At 44.4% G+C, this 22,115-nt stretch overlaps 1 protein-coding gene across 3 annotated transcripts in view; it reads right to left on the minus strand.

Moving 5' to 3' along the window:
- The window catches only part of PLEKHG4B (pleckstrin homology and RhoGEF domain containing G4B), a 190,968-nt gene that overhangs the window by 89,469 nt on the left and 79,384 nt on the right, over positions 1 to 22,115 (minus strand). The gene's annotated exons all lie outside the window — the stretch shown is intronic.

Below are 22,115 nucleotides of genomic sequence, written 5' to 3' on the forward strand. Positions count from 1 at the left end.
GAAATTCAACTTTTCTTAGAATCAGATTTAATTGAAACATCTTCATATAACAAATTCAGCCATTCATCCAAAACCTGAAATGTTGGCACACTAAGCAGCAGACAAAGTATATTTCTTACTGATTCTATGAGCTATAGTCTCTATCCTGAAATCATGTTTTGCAAAACCTCGCGGTTAGGCTTGGAACCACATTTTTTAAACCTATTTATGGTAAATAGAATGGATAACAACATCCATAAAGTGACATACACATGTCACATATATCACAGAGAGAGAGAGATCATGACATTACATTTAAAATGAACAAAGCTGAAACATGACTGTATGTTTATATCATAGTATAAACACTATGACAGCAACTCTCTAATAGTTCTCTGTGGAATGGTTGGATGTAGTGAAAGAATGCTTTTCTTTTAAGAATCTCAGTACATATACAAGAATGTCCTTTTTAAGGTACAAAATTTCTTGGGGAAATAGCTCACCTACCATTTCTGGTGGAAATAATGAAGCCTGGATTCAAACAAAGATTCAGTTTCAAAAGGGGGCACCCACAATGAAAATACAGCTGGGGAAAGACAACTGTCCTCTTTTGGAGTTACAGACAGATCGATAGATGAGGCCTCTCAATCCCACAGTTTCTTCTGTTATCGGACTGGCAAGGAGACCCCACTCCCACGTTGGGGTAACAGGAAGACAGCATTTTCACCCTATGTCCTGCCCTGGTTTGGGGAGTCTTTCCCAGCTTTTGGGAGTGCAGCTAATGAGCTGTGGTACAAGCACGAACTACTGCTGCTGAGGAAGGCCTCAGTTCTTATGTGCTACAAGCACAGAACCTGTCCAGATTGTGGGACTCCATATGGGTTGCTGAACATGCCTGGCAGTGCAATGTTCCTCTAGCTTGGGTGGAAGGGAGTTTCTTTAAATGGTATTTTTAATCCTTGCCTGGCTGCTTTTCTAACCACAACTCCACCAGTTTGTTCTCCTAATTTTGCCCCTTTTCCTAGCTTCAGCTAACACTGACAAATTTCTGCAGCACTTTTGGCCCTATCGTAATCCTGATAAGCCAATGCCTTTGTACACAGACAGATTCGAACCCTATTCTGCTTGAGTTGGTGCACATTTTCCCACGTGGCAATATTGTTCTGAAAACAGGATTTTGTCCTGTACAATGAAGCTTTACCATGGAGAATTCTTGACAATACAGCCCACAGAAACTAGAAAATTGGTACGTAGGTATGAAAAACCTTGACATTAAGGAGAAATATGTAGATGACTCCCACATTTTTGCATAAATAATTAGTGTAGACAATATAGATGATTTTTTGCTATAAAATGAACTACTGCTAGAATGAACAATTCTACAGTGAGCATATTTGCATGTACAAAACGTATACGTCCATATACAAAAAGTTAAATATTACCTATGGATTCAGAAGGGACCCCATAGTCAAAAATGAAAGCTAATTCCAAGGCCAAATTTAGACTACTGCTTTCTCCAAAAATCTTTTGTCATGATATTTCTCATGCTTAGTCTCAGCAGTGTGGACTAAGAATGTAAGCAAGTACCTGAGTTGACTATTCGACTACTTGTTCCCCCACACCTTGCTGCCTCTGTATCAGAGGCAGCAAGCGGGGGAAGCAGGAGCTGGTGCTAGGAGGAACCGTCTCCATTGTGCCACTTGCCCCACCCTGCGCTGCTGTGTCTATCAGAAGCAACATTGCAGGGTGGGGCAAGAGAGGCTGCCACGAAGCATCCTCTGCCCACAGTGGCTGGGGCTGGCCATGAACAGGGGCAGCTGCAGGAGCAGCCTCTGCCCACAGCCAGCCATCTGCCATGGACAGACATTGCTCCAGCAGCAGCCCCGTCCACTTGGGGACCCTGCTCCCTGCTGCGACGCTCCCCTGGACAGGGGCTGCTGCACCTGGTGCAAGCCTGGCTTGAGGAAGCCCAGCTCAGTCATGGCTCATGCTCAGTGTGGGACCTACCCCCACTGTGACGCTGGATTTTAAATGTAATAGGAGCTGGGCTGCCTGCGCGCCCAGCTGTTATTACATTTCATCTGCAGAGGCGCAGCAGCCTTCCTTTATTGATTAATCATGTACTCAATAAAAATGTTATCAACTACATAATTAGTGGATTACACGCCTCTTAACATCTTTAGTGTGGATTTTTATTTGCTATTTAAGGTATGCATTATATTAATTTTGAATATCAGAAATGGGTTCAACAAGACATTCTTTTATATGAGGTTTTGAGAAACAACTACTCTTTCTTCCTGGAGAAAGAGTTCTGTTTGAAACATTTCTAGATCATCTCAAAAACTGGAAATAAACTCACTGAATAAACTTGGACTACAATGATCTGAACATGAAGGAAATGTATGAAAGCTGAGGGGTACTGAATATATTTGCACTTGTTTAATACTGCTCACCAAAGTGAGCTTATTTTTACAGCTGGGAATTTGGAGCCTAATAACACATTTGTAACCACAGCTTTGTGCATTCCGTGATTCTTCAGCAGCAGAATTTGCCTTGGTATCCTGCCTGGAATACAGAGTTGTGTTTCAGAATCAAAACAGTCTACAATAAAAGTCACATTTCTAGCTGATTTGGTAATAAAAGCAACAGTGTAAACTGCGGCAATGTTTTTCTGAGTTTTCACTCTGAAGCAATAGCTCAGTGTGCCATGAACTGCATTTGTTCAGCTTGGTGCATTATAGGTCAATGATGTTAAAGATTTCACTACTAATCATTTTTGAGGAAAGAGTGTCAACTTGTTAACCTTTCCACTCAAATCCTCTGCAAGTACCTTATCTGTTATGCCATCACTGGGAGCACACCTAGAGGCATGGTGTCTCAGACAACTGTTGTGACAGCCCTTAGAAGATGCCCTGCTGTGCCCTTACACAACAGAGTGCAAGGACCACAACTATGGTTGGCTCCTGGAGAGAGGGAGAAAAGTAGAAAAAAGGTTCATCCACCCACACAAAAGACTGTTTGGCATATGAGGATGTGTGACAGGCAGAGGGTGGGTGAAGGAATATGTCCATGTCGAACTGTAAATTCCATGTTGTGAATGTCATGGTGTATTTCAACCTCCATTTTGAATGTAACATTCAATATTGCTGTAGAGCTCCTATTTTATAGCAAGGGCTTGATCCCTGCTGGTCTACCAAGCTATAATATTCAGGGCTATGAAAAATGCATGTGCAATGTAGTTAGATTGACCTATCTTTGCCCCCGTAAATGAAACTGAATTCTTCTGTCAACTTGGTGACCACCTCTCGAAGAGGTGGGTTTACCACAGTGATGGAAAAACCCCTTCAGATGCTATAAATAAGTGTCTATGCTACAGCGCTGTAACTGCAGGGCTGAGTTGTGCCACTGTAGTATAGGTGCCATATACATATTGGCTACGTCTACACTGGCATGATTTTCCGGAAATGCTTTTAATGGAAAAGTTTTCCATTAAAAGCATTTTCGGAAAAACGTGTCTAGATTGGCAGGACACTTTTCCACAAAAGCGCTTTTTGCGGAAAAGTGTCCGTGGCCAATCTAGATGCGCTTTTCCACAAAAAAGCCCCGATCGCCATTTTCGCGATCGGGGCTTTTTTGCGGAAAACAAATCTCTGCTGTCTACACTGGCCCTTTTGCGCAAAAGTTTTTCGGAAAAAGACTTTTGCCCCAACGGGAGCAGCATAGTATTTCCGCAAAAGCACTGACAATCTTACATGAGATCGTTAGTACTTTTGCGGAAATTCAAGCGATCGGTGTAGACAGCTGGCAAGTTTTTCTGCAAAAGCAGATGATTTTGTGGAAAAACTTGCCAGTCTAGACACAGCCATCCACTGGAGGGGCTATTTCTGGAAAGTTACTATGGAGGAATTGAGGGCTCTCAATACTGAATGGCTCTAACCTAAGAGAATAATAGATTTGCTATGAGGAAGTCCATCGACTTTGAAGAAACCTCTACCCAGAAGTCAAAGGTATGCTGAAGCCTGTAAATCTCCCCACAGATCCCATGGACAGAATAGAGGACGCACAGGGCTGGCCTGAGCCATTTGTGCGCCCCGGGCCCCAGGAGTGCGGCACTACCCCCGACCCCTCGGCGCATGTGTGGCCCCAACCCCGGGTGCCCGGCGCATGCGCGGCAGCCCCCTACAATGGGGCGCCCTGGGCGGTAACCCGGTCAGCCCGTAGCTTGGGCCGGCTCTGAGGACACAGGATGTTTTAAAAGAGGACAGCATGTTTGTTGGTGACTTAAAAGTTTGTCTGTACTACAAAATTTGGTCAACTTAATGTAGATCAGCCTACAGCTACTGTAGTAATTCAATCAGTGGTTGGCATGCCCTCCTTCTGCCAATAATGCATGCCCTCATCAGCAGCACTTGCACCAATCGACCTGGGGCATTCTGGAACGCTGATAGCTCCATGGAACACACAGATGAACCTCCCACCCACTATGGACCAACAGCTAGAGCTGTGAACCCAAGATGGGGCTTAGTTTCACAGTATGGAGACAGTCTTGTGAGTTTCACTGCTGCTTCTGGCTCAGAGCAGCAGCACACAACTGAATCCAGGAAACTGACAAGAAAGCCAATTTCACTGTTGATAGGTTCAGTGCTGTCATATTGAGCCCTGCATCAGGCTCTCAGCTGAGGGGAAAGGGGCAGCTGCGAGTCTATTGATGAGCTCAATTCTCGGCATGTAGCCTAAGAGCCATGAAAATGACACTCTTGTCAGTTTCATGGATCCAGCTATGAGCTCCCTGCAACTTCACTGATCCACTGCTCTGAGCCAGAGGCAGCTGTGAAACCGACAAGAATGACACGCAATAGCCAATGTAAGTAATGCAGTATCTAGATGGACTCGGTCACCCTAACTATATCAACCTAAGTGCTGTGCCTGCCATGGCGGTGGGGTTGTGTCGGCAGAGTAGGTCACTTACTTCGGTGGAAGCAGCATTTTTGTGTAAATGCTGATATAATTAGGTCAACATAAGCTGCCTTACGGTGATATGACTCTGTAGGATAGACCAAGTCTTATCCACTCACCTGTGTCATCGAGTGACACCCTTTGGGACCATGGAGTCCCATGAAGCACTGTAGCCTGGGGGTTCAGCCCTAATCAGTCCAGCACACCTGCACACAACCAGGCAGAATTCTGGCACAATCTCAATGGGGAAGCTATTATCAAGATCGTGTAATGCATATAGTCCCTGACAAAGCACTTTTCAAAGTGTTTAATAATTATATTCTGGCGCAGCAACACAGCCAACAAAGGAGACCGCACACGTTCAACAACTCATCAATCACCTTAAGCATCAGAACACTCTTTGTTTAGAAAGACCATTTGGCCAAGACTCTGTGTTACCCTTTTTAAAGAAGTATCGACATTTCAAACATCCAACTCAAGATGGTGCGAAAATAGTTTGATGTAATTCTCTTTCTGCTTCTCATTTCAATTCAACGAGACTTTACAGGCCAACAATACAATGCCACTGTTTGTGCTGTGGGATCAGCACTCAACAGCTATGAACCCAAGTCCTGGTGAGAATTTGAAGCTACAGGCTTTATATTTGGGAGCAACAGCAGCCCTGGATTTAGTGTTATACAATGTATATTGCAGCTTAACCCATATAGTTTAAAAAAAAAAAAAAAAAAAAAAGGTAATTTCCATAGTTGAAAGGCAAATGAAAGCGTATCAGCAGTTCCAGAATTCCTACTCTGGTGAGTGTTCTGCCTACCAACCAACCATTCTGTCCTGTAACCATCCTGAGACTGCTAACATCCCAGTTTGGATCAGTTGCCGTTTATTTTAAAAACCAGATCAGAGCAATACCAAAAAGGCTGAGCAAATACCAGTTAGGGTAAATAAAGGTGTTAATTATGAACAGGTAACTATATGTTTTACAAGGTAACACCGTGCCATAATTGGGTAGAATTATAGCAGGTGCCCTGGTACTTTAAAACAGTTCTTAACTCCATTATCTCATTTTTTTCAGTCACCAGTCTAGTCCAATGAAGGTAAGAGAAATGGAAAGAGGACACAGCAGAAAAAAAAGGAATATGAAGACTGAAACACAATCAACTGGCATAGAAGGAAAATAAAATTATTTGTTTTGTTTTTATTCTGTTAGAGACAAAAAAAATCTCTGTTAAAGGGTACAAAGACTCGGGCTTCTTACTAGATTGCAAAACTCTCATGTAGGCCGGAGTCTAATCACATACCAAACACAATAAAATGAGATGATACTGTAAGAGTCTGGAAAATGTTTAAAGTTCTACATGTCCATATAATCCTTATCAATACACACAGAGTAGTGTACTGTTACTGGCACTACTGCACACTACTGAGAAACAATAAATCTCACCTTCCCGAAAAGGTTTGCATATTATAACCATGCAAATTGCTAACAAACTCAAAAGAGCACTTTTTTAATCCCTGTGTTTGTGTGTAGTTTACATTGTTGCAATCTGTTCAGACACAGCTAATTAGTTTACCTGTTTTATCTGAGCTGTGTACCGGATGTGCAGTAGCACACCCTGCAATATAAGAGCCCGAGAGAGTAGTTTAACACATTACTGAGGAATGTGCTCAGACTGTAAAGCATTTCATAAAACTGGTTAACTCAGTGAGAATAAACCTCTGCTCTCAAGCCACATACACTTCTGAGGGCTATTAACCTAGCTGGTGCTTTCTTGGCTTCCTTTGCAAGGATCAGGCACAGCGAGTAGAGATCATTGCACCTGGAGAGATGCTTTGTTAGCAGGTGCCAATCCTTCTGAGAGATGCTAAATGAGACCTGCTGATTCACTTTTACATTTGGTTTTACTGTTCTTTGAGAAGAAGGTAGGGATGTAAGCGACTAGTCGAGTCACTACTCGACTACTCACTCTATGCCCTCCCACAGTGCCTCTGCATCAGAGGCAACAAAGTGTGGGGAGAAACAGGAGCCAGTGCTGGGGGGAGCCAGCTTAAAAACTGATTCTCCCAGCACCATCTCCACAGTACGGGGGAGGGGGAGCAAGGGAGGTAGAGGCACAGCAGTCCGGGACCTGGCATGAGCTGGGACTGCTTGAGTTTATATTGTTTATTTTGCATTAATTTGTAAATAAAGCCATGCCCTAGGAAAGGGGGTGAGCATGTGAACTTTATTTTAGTGCCAACTGAGAAAGCCACCTGTAGGCGTATGGCTGCAGGAACTGTCTATACCATATCATACATGCTACACAATGCAGTAAATGCTGGGCAACTGGACTGCGGATGTGGGGACCATCGAAGCACTCTGTTCTCCCCATGGAGTTATCAGTGTCTCTCCTCTTTCAGAGCAAGAGAAATGAGTCTCTCTTGGTACCAAAAAGGCAGCCCCGAGAAATGCAGAAGAGGAAGACCATGATTCAAAATGTATTCTAACTTAGCATCTCCAGTCACCTGAAAGAAGATGTGTGCTGCACTCTAGGGAGCATTCATCTTCTTCTTCCGTCTTTCTTTCTATATATTTTAGAAATCTGCCTCCATCTAGCTGTCTGGAGTCTGTTTGTTCAAGAATGTCTCCTAAACGGTAAGAGCGAGGACCACCAAATTTGGTATTAAGATTCCTCCTCTCCTAACTTAGAGCAAGGTCAGAATTTGGTTGTGCCAAGATATTGGGATGTGCCTGGAATTGGAATGTTTTCTCATAACATGGAAAGGAAAGAGTGTGGTACAAGGGAGTTACACTACAGAATGACCACAGGGGGGCAAAAAGGGGCCAGAGATAAGGACAGAGACAGCTATAATCCCATTGGGCCAGCAGGGGGCAAGGATGGACAAAGGGACAGCTATCTACTCTATATTTCAGAGAGTATGTCTGTTTGTATGTCTGTCTGTTTTCCATACAGGGGACATTTCCCTCCTCTGGCTGTGCCCACTGCAGTGGCCATGGACAAGCACTTTTTACCTGGCCACAAGCTCCTGCACTGAGAAAGGGTTGGGGTTGTCCTCTTTTCCCAGGGCAGCCTGAACAGAGAACTCATCCCCAGCCCCACCGCAGAACAATGATTTAAATAAAGAAAAGCAAAACGTACTTGAGTCAAGGACCCAAGCAAAGGCAGGTAAGTCTTCTAGTAGATTGCTATGGGAGAGCAGACAATGTCTATATGCTGCCATCCTTTCAGAGTTTGGACAGGGGAGCCAGCTCATACTCCAAAGGATGATCAAAGGGGGCTTCCTGTACAATACATTTAACCAACATATTCCTGAGCTGCCTTGCCACCGGCCACACCCTCTTGTCAGCTTGTCCCAATGGCGGCAGTGCTGTTTTCAGCCCCTTTATTGGGGGAAAGGCAAGTCCCTTTATTTCTGACTTTTTATTAGATACTGGATCCTGGCTAGAGCTGGTGAATGGGTGGGAATTAATTCTGTTTTGCAGGAGATTTCAGTATTTGAAATCTGGTTTTGTTCCAGTTAGGAATGAAACCAAAAACGTTGAAATTCTCTATGAACAGGACTAGAGCCTGAATCTGTGGCTGTCCCACCTGGCCAGCTGATCTAGAGCCACAGATCCTGGAAGCCAGATGGATTAGGCAGCAGGAAACCAGGCAGATTTCAGACATAAATGTTCTTGACAGGCCAGGTTCCAGCCTAGTTTCCATTGCAAATCTACCAGAATCTAACAGTTTCTGCAAAACATTTTGATTTTGATGAATTGGCAAATTCCGATTAAATATGTCCCACTCTATTTCCAGCATCTTTAGTCCTGGGTTTATATCTGCCCAGCTGCTCTTTATCCCTACGTCCTTTTCTGCATCCCTCTTTAGAGATTGTCTAGCAGTCTGGCAAGGACCTAGTCTAGAGAACTGTTTTTCCAACTGGTTTAAAGGTATCTGTAAACCATCAGTCAGAATTACTATAATAGTGTTTTTTACTGCCCCTCTTCCTGAGCCAGCTTTTCTAGTTTATCAGCATAGGAAGTTTTGCTGTCATCCTGCACACTGTATAAGGATGAAGAAATAATTATTTCATCATAAAAAAACCCCAACTAATCCAGTAGCACCTTAAAGGCTAACACTTTTACTATGGCATAAGCTTTCGTGAGTTGCAACCTTCTTTCATCCTCTCAACTTTACTTTTTTTCCTTTAATCATGAGAGATTTAAAAAAAAGGCAGGAAGCTTCTTTTCCTGTTTCTGTTTCTAATTGAACTGGTTGGCTTATGAGCAGTGACTGAGACTTTTCAATGGTCCTAAAAATATGGCATCTCAGCCATAATGATCTTACCTGTGAGCATCTGAACATTGTTCTAAAAACCTCTCTCCCACTCCCCCCCCCCCCCACACCATGACTTGTCATATAAAAAATAATTAAACTAATAAATGAAGAAGAAATATCCCAGTGGCCCAGTAAGAAAATCATGATTAGGGGAAAAGTTCAGCAGTATTTTTGGTTGGATAAATGAATACAATAGGTCACTTTAAAGGCTGTATAGGTACTATGGTTTTATATTAACTTTTCTCTTCAGTTTATTCTACAAATGTTTAAACAGCAACACTTGAACTGAGTTTGATTAAAACAGAGCATATTGCTGTTAACATCCCAGAAGCAGCATTAGCTCATTTTAAAGCCTGGGAATTCTCCCCAGCCCTTCCTTCTTATCCCTTCAGAGATGTCAGTATGTAAACAAGAGAACAACAGCATGGCTAATCGACTGTTGTGAAGACCAAGGAATGCATCAGTTGAAAGAGAATAAAGCCCCCCCCCCTTATACAGCCCATGTGGGACAGCTAATGTGCATCAAACACCATCTAGTTGTGTTTGTACAGCTTTAGGCTTAGGTGAAGAACAAATGGAGGAACGCCTACTTAAACTGAAATAAGAGCTGTTGCAGACTCAGAAGAACTGAAATGAATCCTAAAGCTGATGGTGAGGAAACTCTTATTATACAAATAAAAATAAGAAAGCAATAGCTGAAGTTGTAGCTTCCAGAGCCAGGCAGGAGGATCACACACTTTGCATGGTATCCTTACAATTCACAGCTCCCACTCTGTTGTGCTTTATCTTCGATGTGGAGGTACTGCCTACTAAGACTAATGATTCTAATAGGCTACAGTCCAAGGACCTGTTTCTTCACTGTGCTACACTTGTTACAATCGTTTTCCACCACCTAAATGCACTGGTGGCAAGAGAGTTGTGCAGCTCTAGAAATGGTGTAGCGCAGTGTAGAATCAGGCCCCATATCTTTTCCTTTCTAATGACATGGTGAATGTCTCGGTGTTTTGTTTTCATCTCCTGTGAATTCAACTAATAAGCAATTTCTAGTCATCCAGCAAAGAAGATACAAACAATTACTGTTCTTGTGTAGAATAGTGATAGAAATGTAGCCGTGTTAGTCTGGTGTAGCTAGACTACACCAAGGACATTGTGATTTGTCCTTTTCATATGTGTTCAATTTTTTTAAATTGTATCCTTTGGTATATATGGTTGTGACTATTTTCTTCCACTATTTGATCTGAGGAAGTGGGTCTGGCCCACGAAAGCTCATCATCTAATAAACCATCTTGTTAGTCTTTAAAGTGCTACATAGTCCTGTATTTTGTTCCTGTGTGTTTGTTTGCATACAAATGTATACATTCATATGCAAATTAGAAGCAAGCACATGACAAGTTGGCAAAGTGAAACCAAACTTTCAGTGGCTTAGAGTTTAACACTCGGCGCTTATCTCCACTATGCTGGCTATTGATGCTGAAGCGATCTATCTGCCAGCCATTGATTTATTGTGTCTGCTTAGACACCTCTGCATACATGGCATCTGCTTAGACACGATAAATCGATCTCTGAGCACTCTCCCATTGATGCTAGCACTCCACAGGACGAGAAGAGAGCTGGGTTGCCAGGAAAGCAGCCCCCCGCCAGCCTTGCCACACTCAAGATGGTGTGGTAAAGATGCCAATTTCAACTACACTATTTGGTGTAGAGCCATAGATGAAGTCATATAGATTAGATTGATGGTGAGGGTTAGTGGCCTCTATGATTAAAACCTAATCACCTGGGCTACATCTATAAAATGTAGGCTTTCTTGTGCAAAAACTTGCAGAGCATCTACACTGCACGTGTGTTCTTGCGCAAGTAAATTTACAGTAAGGTGTCGGAATAGAGGGCGCTTTGTGCAAGAGTTATTCCTCTCCCCACGAGGAATAAGCCCTCTTGTGCAAGAAGGCAGTATGGACAGGCAACAGGGGTTTCTTGCATAAGAAACCCCATTGGCTAAAATGGCCATCATTGTCTAAAATGGCCATCAGAGCTTTCTTGCGCAATAGAGCATCCACACTACCATGGACACTCTTGCGCAAAAACACATGGCAGTGTGGACACACTCTTGCGCAAGATCTTTTGTGTAAGAACTCTTTGTGCAAAACAGTTCTTACGCAAAAAGCCTGCAGTGTAGACGTAGCCCTGGTGTATTATGCTTGTCCTGTTTCTGACTTTAAATTGATATAGCTAAAGCTACATTTTAGTCATAAATACTTTAGTAAAAAGTCAAGAACAGGTCACAGGCAGTAAACAAAAACTCATGGCCTGTGAATGACTGTCCATGATTTGTACTAATATACCCCTAAATGAAACTTGGGTGTTGGATCGGGGTGGCCCAGACCCCACCACTGCTTCTGTAGATGGGTGACTGGAAGAGCTGGCAGACTCCTACTTGGCTCCACATTGCTCCCCGGAAGCAGCAATATGTCCTTCGGCTTCTAGGTGGAGGCACAGCTGGGGGAGGGGGAAAGGCGCTCTGCACCCAACAGCTCCCTTTGGCTAGAAACCACAGCCCCAAAGGCTGCTGTGAGGGGCAGTGTCTTTGTCTGAAGGAGCACACAACACCCAACTGCATCTCTACTTAGGTGGGGAGGGACATGTTGCTGCTTCTGGAGAGCTGCTTGAGGTGAGTGCTGCCCTGAAACCTCACCTCCTCCCATGCCCCCACCCTCTGCCTGAAGACCCGAGCCCCCCTCGGACAACCCAACTCCTGCTGCTGAGGGAGGAAAGGATGGTGGCCTAAGACTGCTCCAGCAGGAGCCAGTGCAGCTGGCCCACAGACTGCCCAACCTGCTCAGGTGGCCCCCAGGCTCACTGCACTGGCTGCTGCAGAAGTCACACGTGACCCACATGACAGACCTGCAGTCTCAATTATAGGTGAGGCTTACTGCAATCACGGCTTATAAACTAGAAGAAAACTATGATCACCAAGAGGCCTTCCTTGGCCAACATTGGCAATGATTCAGTAGTTCATATAAATTTCCCCCTTCCTGGTGAAAAGTGCTTCTCTCCTCTCACCGTGTTGTTCAGAAATAGACACAACAAAGAGGTGACTCACAGGATAGATGAAAGGGAATTATGGCATTTCATGTCACATTCCCAGAATTCTCTATGCTAGAGATTATTCCACAATTCCCATGAAAAGTCTCCCATAAGGCAGGGAGCCTTCAAGCAGCACTGATAAGTGGGAGAACACCACACTTCTAGAAACACAGTGCCCTGCTGCATAAACACAAGCACTGACACCTGCATTGGCACCGTGCATTCCACCAAAGCAGATTTGCAAGTAGCACTGTCCCAACCAATCTTATACTGGTGGGACTTTTTTCTATGGGCAAGCCCTTAGACAGAGGATAAAATCTTTCTCTTGCTATTCCAAGGTCTATATGTGGGAAAAGCAGAGCAGTAGGGACCAAGGTGTTGCATGAACAATCCTTCCAGCATTTGAACATGGAGAAATACACTTAGGAGCATTGTTGCTAGACACATAAAACACTTTTAATGGCACCAAGCTCTCAAGACTTTACACAGAAAGCTGCATATCCTGGACCCCTAACATTTTCTATGACAGGAGTGCTCTAAGCAGGCTCGTTCCACTACCAATTAAGAGCCATACATAAATCTGACTGATCATTATTACTCAGTGCAGCAATCAGATCCTATGTATTGTATGTTCTATGACTCCATAAAGCAATATTATTTCATAGCCTAGCTGGTCTGGTGGCTTGGTAATCTGGCAGGGTGGCCAGGAATCAAAGCTGTTGAGCCTCAACAAAGCATGTGTGCATACATAACTAAGCAGGTGCACAAAAAAGACAAAGACTGGTGACTTAGGGTATGTCTACACTTGCTCACTAGTCCCAACTAGGGATGCAAATGTAGCATACCGAAGTTGCTAATGAAGAGCGGGATTTAAATACAGGCAGTCCCCGGGTTACGTACAAGATAGGGACTGTAGGTTTGTTCTTAAGTTGAATCTGTATGTAAGTCGGAACTGGCGTCAGCCGCTGCTGAAACTGATCAGTTTCAACGGCGGCTGAATCTGGATGCCAGTTCTGACTTACGTACAGATTCAACTTAAGAAACCCAGGCGTCCCCAAGTCAGCTGCTGCTGAAACTGATCAGCGGCTGATTCCAGGAAGCCTGGGGCAGAGCAACTCTGCCTCGGGCTTCCTGTAGTCAGCCGCTGGTCAGTTTCAGCAGCGGCTGACTTGGGGACGCCTGGGGCAGAGCAGCTGAGGTGCTCCTGGGTTGCTCCAGTAGCGCGGCTCCTCAGCGCTACTGGAGCAACCCAGCAGCACCCCAGCTACTCTGCCCCAGGTGTCCTGATTCAGCCACTGCTGAAACTAACCAGCAGCGGCTGAATCAGGATTCCTGGGGCAGAGCAGCTGGGGTGCTGCCGGGTTGGTCCTGAGCGGCGCTGCGGGACCAACCCGGCAGCCCCCAGCTGCTCTAACCCAGGGGTAGGCAAGAAAAGCCTGGTCTGCTGGGGGGGTAGTAGCTGCACCCCCCTCCCCAGCACACCAGGGAGACAGGGTGGAGGGACCACCCAAGTCCTCCACGGCTTTGCTCCATCTCCCTGGTCTGCTGACCTGGGAGACGCAGAGCAAAGCTGCAGAGCACGCGGGCAGCGGGACAGTCTAGGCGCGCCGCGGCTGTCCCACTGCTGGCGTGCTCCGAGGCTTTGCTCCCCGTCTCCCTGGTCTGCTGGTCGGGAGACGGGGAGCACGCCCGCAGGGGGACAGCTCAAGTGTGCCTGGGCTGTCCCGCTGCGGGCGTGCGCCAAGGCTTTGCTCCCCGTCTCCCTGCAGATCAGGGAGACGGGGAGCAGCTTTTCTCGCCCCGGAGGACGGGGGTGGCGGACCACGGCACATCTGGGCGTCCCACCGCTCCCGTCCTCCGGGGTGAGAAAAGCCCCGTTCGTAACTGCGGATCCGACATAAGTCGGATCCGCGTAACTCGGGGACTGCCTGTATCCTGCGCTTGATTAGCATATTTGCATCCGTTCGCCATTTTAAAAAATCCACTAGTCCGAATTAACTCGCTGCATGTAGACGGGGTATTCCGAAAGAAACCCCTTCCCTCGGATTAACTGTTACTCCTCATTGCACGAAATTAAAGTATAAAATTGCAGCAGGTAAAATAGTCAACATAATGCATTGGATATCTGTCATATCTCAAACAGTCCCTCCCCCTACACCTCCTTCCATATGCACACAAAATGAGGCATTTGCCTCTTGGAAGTCCTCCATTTTTTTCTAGTTTTAATTAAAAAAGTAAATATTACTTCAAATTGTGTGCAGCCAAACTAGAATGATAATTACACATGGAACGAGAGAAAGGCACGTGAGAAGTATTGTTTTTCAAACAGTTTGAAAACTGGAACTGTTGTCAAGTTAGGAATGTGTCTGCAAGGATGTTTGGGAACACACCAAAACACACTAGGGGAATGGAAAGCACCTTGAGAGAGGAATTTTCTAATAACTAAAAGGATTGTTAATCAAACTGTTTGTAAAAGCAAAACTCTTTCATTTAGGGATTAAAGGTCACTTTGAAATGGCCCACACAGGTCAGATCTACCTATTTAAATGGCATGGTTTTAAGGCCAAGGACCAGGTCTTCCTGTGTTTATATAGTATGGTAGGGCCTCAACCTCCCTTGGGGTCTCTTGGCTCTACTCCAATACAAATAAGGTAAAAATAATAATGTAAGAGAAAATATACAGCTATTTTCTTTTTGTTTCAGGATAAAGATAATCATTCTGAAATAAATAGCTGCAATGAGAATGTGCAACTTGGCGTATTATGGGGATTTTTTGCTTTCTTTTGAAGTGCAGGCATTAGTTGCTGCCTTGAGGCAGAACATCAGGTTGGATGGGCCAAAGATTTGATCTAGCAGGGCAAATCATACACCTGTGGGGGTAAATGAGTAATAATGTGAGTGACTTACCCATCCATAACACCACCCTTCACTCACAAGGATCTTCCACACTACCTAATTAAAGCTACCTCTGTGAGTTCACAAGGTAGAACACCAATGTTGCTCAGTAAGCAAAGAAAAATGTAGACAGACAACACCCCAGGAAGATTTGAGAGGGCAGGAGTATATAAATGTCTTGCTCATATGAAATACCCAATGTAGAGGCACAAACTGGAGGTCGAGAAAATCCCTTATCTCAGCCCACATACATCCATGTGGTATGCAAGAGGTTTTCTCTCAGCTTCACATCTTGGATGCTGTTTGCCTGACATACAGAAAATTTAGGAGTTGCCAAGGCTGAACGTGTGTAACTTTAACTCAGCCCACTTCTGCGTCTGAGTTACAATGCAGTCATATAATAGAATACTATCCATTTTTTACAGGTTGCAAGGTTTGAAGAGAGGAAGGCTAGGGCTCTCAGAAATCCTTGTCCCATTCATTGTACATCTTGGTTTCTGTTTCTCTGGCATACACAAAACCCTAGATGGCATGTGTATGTAAGGCTGTAGACATTTTTTATGAAGTTATTACACATTGTTAGAGAGACCAGACCATGCAGAGCTCAGGTTGAATACACAACCTTACCATTTGAATCTCATGAATCTGAGAGTTTAACTATGCATCCTAAAGGTTCCCATCACACAGCTCTTAGGTGGGTTTTTTTTTTTTAATATGGATCTATAAGGTGGTTTAGAGCAATGGTTACTGAGGGTATCTGTTTAGCATGTTATCTGTGTGTAACTATTGCTTTTTCCTTCTTGTGTAAACTCTGGTTTTAAATTGGGATGAGAAAAGTTGTGGGAACTTGCCAGTGTCAATAAGAAGAACACACTCTATTTGTCAAGGGCTATCGTGATTTTGTAGAGTAGTCCCAGTGCCTTAGGAGATAAGGAAATCGTCAGTTCTGTTTTGGTTCATTCTACGCTCCCTCAACACCTCTGTCCTCTCGCTGCCATACTGCTCACTTTAGAAACAACTATCTCTGTGTTAGGTCCCAGTACATAATTTCTTTCTCTGATTATGGAATGTGTCCTCCCCTCCCCCTCACCACAAATAAATTATAGGGTGTCCTAAAACCTGTAAATAATCTACTGGATAGTAGTGGGAAAATTCAATAATCAGACAGACAAGCAAAACAAAGCACTGAATTCACTAAGAAGTCAAACCTGCGTTTATGGAGAAGATAGCAGAGGTCATTATAGAGGGAGCAAAGAAGCAAGAATGCCAAGGAAAATTAGGAGATCTAGAGCCATGGTGTCCAACCAGCTCGGAACTAGCCACACTCAACCGGTCAAATAGCCACATGCAGCTAATGACTATCATGTTGGACAGCATGGATCTAGAGCAGGGTTGGCAGGTGTCCAGTATAGACCCGGACAGTCTGGTATTTTCGCCTCCTGTCCGGTAAAAAAATTCAGAAAACACCGGACACCTAAATTGTCCGGTATTTTCTGATTTTTTTCCCGGCCAGGAGGCAAAAATCCCATGTGCTTACTTGGTTCTGCAGGGGAGCTGTCTGGCCTGGAGCAGGAAGACAAGATGGCCATTGGCACCTGTTAGGTCCAAAAAGCCTCAAAGGCATTGCTTAAAAGGGCCATGCTGGTTTTTTTATTTTTATTTCTTGTCCAACAACTTTGGTTTCCCCCTTTTTTTATCCTCAACAGAACTTTTCCTGTTTTTGGGGGGGGGGGGGGGGGAAGAGGTAGGGTGTTTGGTATTTCAGTTAAACCGTCTGGCAACCCTAATCTAGAGCAAGGGGAGAAAAGTGAGAAACCCACTAAGCAAATGAGGAAAGAAACCAATGCACTCCCAGCCAGTGCCATCCATCATCAGCCAGTGATATGTTCCCACCACTGACATGCAGTGACATATTTCCCTTACCCTTCTACATCCTAATTCCCAGCTATGATATAGGTCTCCTATCCATACCTCAGTCTTGGGCATTACTTGTGCTTATTTAGTTCCATTCAACCTCTACCAAGTACCCAACTTTGAAATGAATAACCCCCCAAAAAACAAAACAAAAACAAAACAACATTTACCACCATCCTTTATTGACCATAAAACCATTAAGTGCTGCCCTACTGGAGCCAGTTAGTCAGTTGAAGAGGTTTCCGAAAGGATTCATTAGGAGGAGGATCGTTTAAGAAGATAAATGCTTTACAATTAAATCCATTTCATCACCTGCCAAAACGCATCCAATACACTACTATCTCTCTTACCCACCTCTAATACAATCCAGAAGAACAAGTTCCAATTTGGTGTTCCTAAATTGGACTTGCTGAAGGGCAGGCTATGGTGTTATCCCTTCTCTTGTTATCTATATATTTACTAACACTAAAAAATCATGAGAGAAATAATGTGGTGGATAAGAGTAAATGAGATTCAAGGGATGGGAATACTTTTTTTTTTTAATCTTTCCTCTGTTAGGGTTGCTAGGGTGGTGAAAGGAAAGGCAACCATAAATCTACACTTTTAATTTATAGAAGAGATATATCAGATTTTTATTTTGTGAATTATTCCCTTTGTGTAAGGCAGGGGAAAATAAATATGAGTCAATAACAATAGATAGTGGCTTTCTTATAATGCTATATTATGCTTCAGTTAATTTTATTGACAAACTTGTTAGGAGCTCAAGTCCCATTTCCTCAATTTTTGTGTTTGAACCTCTTGCACATTGTAGGAGCAACAATAGCAACAAACCAATCTCTACTGAAACTCCACTGAAGCCAACTGATATACATCAAGAATGAATTTGACCTTTTACATTAAACACAATCATAACAAAATGCACACAAACTACAAAATCAGACTCCTTTTTAATATAAAAACAGATTCCGTTGCATTTCAACTAACTCATTAAGTGACTGACGAACATGCTGAAGAAGTTAGATGTAAGGAGGGTCTGAATCAATACTTCCATTACAGTCAGCTGGAATGGGAAAGGAATCCTGGGTGTGGTTATGTTCACTCAGTTTCTTTAGGTATCCAACAGTTGCTATGTAAATACTGAAACGGAAAAGAAATCCTGGGTGTGGTTACGTAAATACACTTCACTCAGGTTGCTTAGGCCAGCTAGATACTCAACTGTTAGAATTTGGCTGTTGTGGGGGTCACAAACTATGTTAACAGTAAATTCAGGAATTGTATGAGATGATTACCAATTCTTGCAGTTATTGTGGCAATGCACAATGCAGAAAAGTCAGACCGTTTTTTACTCAGAAGGAGAGACCCTGTCAGTGTAAATACACTTGGATGGACATAGGCTGCTCTTTCAGAGCCCTATAGATTTAGCTTGGGAGGGAGTCAGCAAGCTGCTTGCTCTTCAGGCATGAGCTATAAGACTGGTTCAACCGGTTTCTCCCCACTGTTCCAAGGACAGAGTTAAAAAAAAGGCTCCATAAGGGGTCTCTTTTCTATGTAAATGTACTCCAGTGGATGCTGGAATCTCTTGTGGCTGGACTGTGCTTTGGCCCAAGAGCTGAAATCACTAGGTTTGGCTCAGAGCCAAATCCACCACAAGCCAGCAGAAGATACAACAAGTATCCAGCAGGGTAGTGATAGAGAGGTATGAGGAGCAGCCATCAGAGCAGGAGCAGCGAGGGGTGATGAATGGCCAGCAGTGCAGTGTGTCAGACAGCCGTGAGCAGGTAGATGGTGAATAACCAGCGGAATGGGTGAGATGCCTTCCATCTTTCCCCTTCCCCCACTCTATGTCAGGTGAACTCTGCAGATGCATCTCTGAACTCTGGTCAGCCCTGACCAAGGGCAGCAACTGAATGGGGTGCAGAGAAGGGTCGGTCATGTGAAGGGGACATCTACATTGCTTGGATTGAGAGCCAGAGAGGAAAAGGACATTTGCCCTACCTACTAGAGCTGATACATTTACTCGTTTTGCTTATGAACTCTATGGTGTTCTCCTATGGACTCTGTCTGTGGTGTTTTCCCAAATTAATGCCATGTTACTTCCTGCCCCTTTTATTAAAGGTTTCTTTTCTACACTCAGGGTACGTCTACACTGCATGGCTATTTCAGGATATCATAGGCAGCCCAAAATAGCTACCTGGTGTCTTAACAAGCCACCTGCTATTTCAAAATATTTTTCTAAATAACGGGCATGCTATTTCGGCATCCCAGTAACCCTCTTTCCATGGGGGTAAGGGATGTGTCAAAAGAGCATGTTATTGTGAAATTTGGCAGTGTGTAGATGTGCCAAATTTTGAAATAGCCTATTTCTAAATTCAATCGAAATAAGATATGCAATTTGCGCAGTGTAAATTGCGTATCTTATTTCAAATGTAGGGTGCTGTGTAGATGTATCCTCAGACGCTGTGAATGCAGGTGGGGAAGCATTGCCTCTCAGTGGCGCCCTGGGGTGTTGTGTGAATTTTCCAGGTTACTGGGTGGAGGCTCAAGCCACTTTTGAGTTGGCTGGATGGAGAGGACCCCTAGATAATGAACCCGGCCCGGGCTGCTGGTGGTGCTACCTGGCAGAAAGGTTATATATACACGTTGAAACTTTTTCACTTTTTATAATTAAATGGAAAGTACTTCCTACTGGAGCGCTGCTAGTTTAACTTCATTTTCTAGCTTACAGGAGAGATGGAGGAGTAATCAGAACTGAGGTTATAGTGCCTTTTTCTTTTCTTTCTTCCTTCCTCCTCCCCCTCGCTTCATGGTACCAAAGCATTCCAGAGACATGGAGCTCCCAGCTTGCTTACATTCCACGGATTTATCACTGATTAAGTGAATCCCTCCTGTTCTACTCTCCATCACAGCCTGATAGAGCTGCACAAAGAAATTTTAAATTAACCTAGTTTGAAGAACTGCCTACATTTTGAGAAAACTCAAAACCTTTGGAAATAAGGGTATTACGAGGACTGTAGTTCAAAGTCAATGGGGTTACACCCATATGCTAATCAACTGCAGGATCAGAGCCTTAAATTGTGACTATTTCAAGGGCTTTGAGGTGGATCTTCCTATGTGCATGCCTCGCCAGATCTTGATTGGTGTCTCTGGGCATTAACATGAATTACTTTTTTAAAAAGTTATGCACTTTGAAAGTTCAAGATTTAAGTGATCCAGATTCTAATTAGAATATTCTGAAACTCATTTGGACACTATAACTGATGCATTGTCAGTTGCAAGACTGGGGCCTAAATAGACAAGACAGACAAATAAGAATACAGGCAGTCCCCGACTTACGCGGATCCGACTTGGCCACCTCGACCTCCGGGCCAAGAAAAGCTGCTCCGGGTGCCCCTGGTCTGCTGGGGACCGTCTCCAGCAGACCAGGGACACCCGGAGCAAAGCCGGGGAGGCGGAGGGGTCCCGTGCCTCTGAGGCTTTGCTCTGTCAAAGCCGGGGAGGCGCGGCACCCCGCCGCCGCTGCGGCTTTGCTCCCCGTGTCCCTGGTCTGCTGGGGGGGGGGGGGTGCACAGCTAGTGCGCCCCCCCCCCAGCAGACCAGGCTTTTGTTGTGGACCCTGGGGTAGAGCAGCTGGAGTGCTGCCGGGTTGGTCCTGCAGGGACCTACCTGGCAGCCCAGCTGTTCTGTCCCAGGCTTGAGATTCAGCCGCTGTTGAAACTGATCAGTGGCTGATTCCAGGAAGCTGGGGGCAGAGCAATTCTGCCTCCAGCTTCCTGTAGTCAGCCCCTGGTCAGTTTCAGCAGCAGCGGCTGAATCTGGAGCCAGTTCCGACTTACATACAAATTCAACTTAAGAACAAACCTATAGTCCCTATCTTGTACGTAACCCGGGGACTGCCTGTACATAAAATTCAGAGCATTCAAGATGCTGTTAGGCATCTGTCCTGTTAGTTAACCTTCCCTCTCCTCCCTCGCACTTCCCCTGTCAGCAAATAAAACATCTCTTCACCCTTCTCCAGGTGACAGTGAAGAGGGGGCAAGGGTGAGGTGGGCCCACTCACACACTGATAAAACCAGAAATTTCCTGAGGCAAAGTAGGGATGTAGAATCTTGTTTAATTGGTTAGCCAGTTAAACATTTACTGTTAATGCTTCAGGCAGGAGCTGGTGCAGCCCCTGCCCGCAGCCCCATCACTGCAAGTGGGGACTACTCCAGCCTGGTCTGAGCGCCCATGTATGCGGCGCACCTGGGCCTGCCATGGACATGGGCTACTCTGGCTGGGCTAGAGTGTCCCTATCCATGCTGAGTCCCCTTGGGCTGGGACAGCCCCTTGCTTGAGGTGGATAGGGAGCTGCTCTAGCCCCACCGGTTAACCAGAACCAGTAAACATCACCTGCTAAAGTGTGATGCTTACCAGTTAACTGGTTAACTATTCACATCCCTAAAGCAAACTGTAGGCCTCCATTTTCCAGTCTCCTTTAGCTTAGATGGGCAAACCAAATCCTTCCTAATAATTTACACAGAATAATCCTCATGCTTATTCACTCATGAAAGGGCTTTTGTTTTAATCTTTGAAAGAAGCCAGCATTTGTATTGCCAAATGCATTTCCATTAGCTGTTGTGAAGGGAGAAAAAGATCATCCTGTGTGAAACATATGCTGCCCTCCCTACCTGCCAGCTTCACTTTTAAATCCAGCCAGCTTCACTTTTAAATCCAGCCAAAACAAATTGTTTTCAAAGACAAAATAGACTATTAAATCCTTTGCCAAAGTCTGCCTTACATCCAGTCTCTAAGGAACACACCTGGTTTATCAAATCTCCAAAATAGGTTATATCTGTCCATTACCTTTCAAGTACAATTTTCCCAGTAAAGTTACCAATTATTTACTTAATTTCTTAAAACCAACTTCTCCATCTCAAAGCAGTAAATTAGCTGATTCAAGCTACTGAAGAAAACTGAAACTTGTTAAACACGAAG

The sequence above is a fragment of the Pelodiscus sinensis genome, chromosome 2 (genome assembly GCF_049634645.1).
Source record: "Pelodiscus sinensis isolate JC-2024 chromosome 2, ASM4963464v1, whole genome shotgun sequence".
Classification (NCBI taxonomy): domain Eukaryota; kingdom Metazoa; phylum Chordata; order Testudines; family Trionychidae; genus Pelodiscus; species Pelodiscus sinensis.